Source organism: Solanum pennellii, chromosome 1, assembly GCF_001406875.1.
Source record: "Solanum pennellii chromosome 1, SPENNV200".
Classification (NCBI taxonomy): domain Eukaryota; kingdom Viridiplantae; phylum Streptophyta; class Magnoliopsida; order Solanales; family Solanaceae; genus Solanum; species Solanum pennellii.
The window spans coordinates 94,720,432-94,726,008 of record NC_028637.1 but is presented as its reverse complement, the minus strand read 5'-3'; positions in this window follow the sequence as shown (position 1 = coordinate 94,726,008).

Sequence of the window (5,577 nt, the reverse complement as noted above, 5' to 3'; positions counted from 1 at the left end):
TTTTATGTTAATTTAAAAATCGTTTACTCATACAAAAACTAAAAATACACGATATAATCTTTATTAAACCAAAAATCGAGGCATAGAAATTTACTTCTAAAATTCAATTTTACTTCTTCATTTTGAATTTTGCGCTCTCTTTATGAAATAATAATAATTAATATGAATATTTGATTATAATATTTATACTAATTGATGTTAGTCTGTAAAAAAAAAAGATTGAGAAATAAATAATTTATGTTCGAAATAAAAGAATATGTATATATGAAGTAATAACTGAACCTAAGATATATTTAAATATAATAGAAAAGTAGGGGTAGTCAATTATTATAATAGGAACTTCTTGGCCAATGTTCATATAAAAAATTGTTTGTTGATTTTTCTGCCATTGTACTTTTGAGTTCAATGACCTTCTAGGAATATTGCCATAAAATAAGGCTAGTGACTAGCGATAATAATAATGGTAAAAGAACCCCTTTGTGTGGTAGCGGCTCAATCTAATTAGTGGTCTAAAGTTAAAGGTATAATATATAAATATGTCTTTTAATTTGATTTTAAATTATATTTATGTCCTTTAACTTTGGGTGTGTACAAATAGACACTTAAACTTGTATAAAGTTGAATAAATAGACACACATGTCCTACATGATATCCTACATATCATTTTTATCCTCTATGGTGCTCTACGTGTGTTGTATCACGTAAGACTCATGTGTTTACTTGTTCAAGTTATATAAATTTAAGTGTCTGCTTGTGTATATCAAAATTGTAGGATATAAATGTGAAATAAGGTCAAATTAAGAGGCACATTTATGCATTATGCCAAAGTTAAATATAAATATGAGCACTAATTTTTTTTTATTATTATTTTTGAAATCCAAATTTATTTCTTTTTCTAATGAAAATGCTTTATTATTTATATGGTCTTAAACTATATATATATATACTAATATATTTTGTAATGTTGTGTTATTAAACATGTCATATGTAAGTTAAATTTAAAAACGGACCAAAAGGAAAAAAACATTCTTTAATGTTTCAAAACAAACTAAAAGAAAGACAAAATATAATTTGTTTTTTCGTTAAAAAATACTTATAATAATCCTGTTATTACTAAAAAAAAATGAGGCCCTCAAATTTTGGGGCCTAAAATTTTTTAAGGATATCGACCCCCCACCCCCCCCCATTTTTATTAATAACGGAACCTGAATTTTTACTAATATGAAAAAATAAACACATAAAAAAATTATCCATAGATTAGTTGTCAAGTGGTAAGGATAGTAGTTGATTCTGAGATTTGGGACTATGTCCATATCAAGAAGTCCAAAACATTTTATACGTATTAATTATCTGATAAATAAAGATTACAGTTAAAAAAAAATAGACACATAAAAAGTTCTAAAAAAGTCTAACATCTAATATATAAAAAATAATTTTAGCTATATATAAAAAATAATATAGTTTTCCACAATGAATTATTTAAATAAACCTCTTGATTCTATTTGAATCCGCTCCTAACTACCCTACATCTAATTAGACACTATTTACAAAAACATATTAGATATTATATTATTATATATATGTTGTAAGTAATTAAGTCGATTTTTCGACTAGTCTCTTAATTTTGGAAATGGAGGGGAAGAAGATCAACTAGTAAGACTTCGTGAGAGCAATTAATACAGTAGTAAAAGTCTTGCTTAGTAGTGAAATTAGTCAATTATTACTAAAAAGCAACTAGTGGAATAAAATAAAATAAAGTATCAAAATTAGTTCCTTGACATGCTGGATAGATGTTCCAACAACTCCTTGGAATAAGGATGTTATGAAGTTTACATAAAAATAATTAAGTCAAAATTAAGGAATATTGTTGTAATTAATTAAAGTTTCTATAATGTCTTCATCCACTAACAACAACATTAGATGACTTATTCCAAACATAATGGATCTACGTTGCAACCACATCTCTTTTGAAAGCAAATAAAATAAATAAAAAAGAAAAAGAAGAGAGAACGACACTTGGTATTGAATTTGGATATGCGAAATGAGATCATGATTTTAAATTAGTATTTAAATATGTGATTTGAGATTCTTATTTCAAAATCTCCAAAAGCACGATAGAAATTCCAAGTTTTATAAAATGTAAAGCTTGATCCATAAATTTATATTTTGTAAATTAAAAATCTGCATTTTAATTTTTCCAAAAAAAAAAAAAAGAAAAAAGTTTATGCTCAACGTGAAGTAATTGTTCGTGATAGAATTTTATTAAAGAATAACTAGTTATAACTATTTTTGACTAATTGATCATTATAAAAATTATATGTATTTGAGAGTTTGTAATTATATGTATGCATCACCTTAATCAGGATATTCCGATATCTTGTTATAAACTATGGTTTGTTTGTTGGGTAAGATTGTATATATAAGATTTGAGAAATTTTTGATAGTTTTCACTACTTAGCCTTTTCATGTTTGTCAGTAAAACTACCAAGTTAAAAAATAGATTTTATGTCCAAATAAAACTTTAACTTCAAATTAAACAATCTGATTTCAAATCATAATCCAATATTAACAAGACGTGCTCTAAGATATATAACGTAATAAAAATAAAAAATAAGATAATTGAATCGGAAACTATGTTATGTATTTGTACGTTTTATATACCTTAACCTTGCCAGTAGATTTGAATTTTTTTATCATCACCAATTTGAACTAGCCTAGTTTTCCCAGATAATTACTCAATTTTCAATTTATTTTCAAAAAATCTTAATTTTTTCTCCAAGTTCGATTGAAAAATGGAAAATATGCTTTTAAGTTATGTTGCATGAATATTATGTAATGTGAATGGCTGATATGATTATACATATACGTACATGATAATTTGTACATGGAACAACTTGTATTTTTTGAAATTAAATATAACATATATATTATTTATGATACATATATGTTTATTTGACTTATTTCTTTAAGGATAAATTAGTTTTACAGCTTTAATAAATTAAATTAAAGATTGAATTATTATTTATGAAATTACTCCAATAATATACTCCTCAATCTAATTTCAATTATCAAGAAGGAAAAATAGAGAATTTTTTTCTTTTCTTTGGTATACAATTTGTCTATTATTGTTATTGTACGTACAAAGTGCGGTCCTTTGAAAGGTTTCAAATATTTTAGTTTAAAGATAATAAAATTAGCTTATAAAAATATGATTTCATCGATTTATTTACTACAATCCATTTATTTGATATCTTTTTGAGTCTATTAAAACAAGAACAAAAAGTACTAAGTACTAATATTTTGTGAAGATATTTTAGTACTAGATTTTTGAGATGTTGATCTTACTTTTTGAAGCACTATTGGAAGTAAGCATGCATTAAAAAGATTCTATAAGAAGATAAAAAGGATCCAAACTGTCATTGTTTTTCCTTTTTTATACCTCAAACTAGCAAAAGGGATTTTAATAATAATAAAAAAGCCCTCCATCATTCTAATACCGATTAAATTAATTCATGATAATATGATTTATTCAATTTTAATTTATTATCCTATTTATTTATTTAGTTAATCTATTTTGATCTGTTCAACTTAATTATTGATAAATTTATCAATACAATAAAAGTTATCATTTTTACTATTCACCAATAATCAATAAATTTTAATTTATTTTTTATAATATTTGATTAAATATATTTAACATTGTGATATTTGGAATGTGCATTTCTGATCTTTTTGTTTAAGAATATTCACAATCTTTTATACTCTATGATCTAAAATGGTATAAATATACTCCCCGTCAAACAATATTATAACTAAAAATATTTATCTCAAAATACTTATTATTTTATAAATCATATTTTTTTACATAAATGGGGGACCCAAAATATTATTCTCTTTATCTACAAGTTAATATAAATCCAATAAGTGGTTTGAGTTTAGTTGAGAAAGCAAATCAAGTAGTAGTAATTGTCAAGCGATTTAAATGTTGAGAAGAGGAAATTGGGGCATAACTACTTTCAAATTTGTCGGCACCATTTTCTTATCTATTAAATTATCTACGTTTTTTTTTTCTAGTAAGAGGCTGAAGAAATTATAAAATGAAAAATCGAATTCTTAAATCCTAATAATAAAGTGAAAATTCAGATTTCTCAAATCTCTATAAAATTGCATGTAGATTCATACTTATCTTTTTATCGTTACACATATCTTATGTCTATATGTTTATATTTATATGTATCATTGAAAATTTTGAGAGATATTTCCCTTTTATAATTTTAATTTTTTTGAAGTATTTTTTTTTTTTTTGTCTTTTGAAAAAGGTCTTGACTTTTATGTATAAGATATTTTTATCTTTACATATAGAAGATTTTTATTTTTATAGGTAAAAATTTAAAAAGAAATCATTTTCTTTAATTCAAATTATAAAAGGGTAAGAATCTCGTTTTCTCAATTCTTTTTGCATAAATCACTTATAATAGAAATAGTTGTCTTATCACGTATTTCCATCCACCGGTTTCATTTTATTACCTCCGTTTTCCTTTACTCCATCATACTAAATATATATTTTCAGTTAAATTTTTTTTTATCATATTTTACTCTTAAAGTTAATTATTCATTTCTCAAATTATTTTCATGACCTTAGACTATTAAATATCAATTAAATATGGGTATATCGGTAAAATTTTCATATCAATTATATTCTGTTTGAATTTATGTAATGTAATTTAACGGTAGATAAAATTTTAAAATATGAAAAGATTTTGCATTAATGTTTTAGAAATATCCTAAAATAAATGAACTTTTAAATAATGAGTAGACCTTTGCGCTTTTTTTTCTCAAAAAAGTGAGATCCAAAATAGGTAGAAATATTGATAGTGTCATGAAACATTTATCAAATAAAAAAATAAGTGATTAAAAAGAAAAAAGAATGTTATATAAATTGAGGTAAAGGGACATTTCTTAAAGAGTATGTAAAATTCAATCTAAACAAGTAAAAGTGAATCTAAAGAATACTTATTAACTTTTATAATAAAAAAATATATTTCCCTTTTTCCTTTATTCATTTTAGCAAATCAAAAGAGATATACCATTTTCCTTCAAATCATTCAACACTTAAATTTCTATAGCATAGTTAATAAAATTAATTTAATAAAATAATTTAAAAATAAATACTTATACTTTTTCTAAAAGTTCATGTAAACATGGGCAAATAAAAAAAGAAGGAAGCAAATGAATGATAAACATAGAAACCTAAATCATTTTTGGGGATTCATTAGATATATAATTTATTTATTTTTACATATATATATATGGGTTGAAAATTAATGATAACATTAAAACTCAAAGGTAAAGAACAAAAAAAAAAGGAAAATAAATAATTTAATACTTTTGACCAAGTGGTGACACATGGATGCAAAATTTCCATACCAAAATGCTAGGAAAAAGACTAGAAAAAGCAAAAGAGGACCAAGAAAGTTGCTTCATCCCTAAAAATTGGTGGACTTGTCTTTCTAAGTCTAGTCAACCACCAGCCTAATTGATGTTACACACACATATAAATCGTTGGGGGTGGGGGGG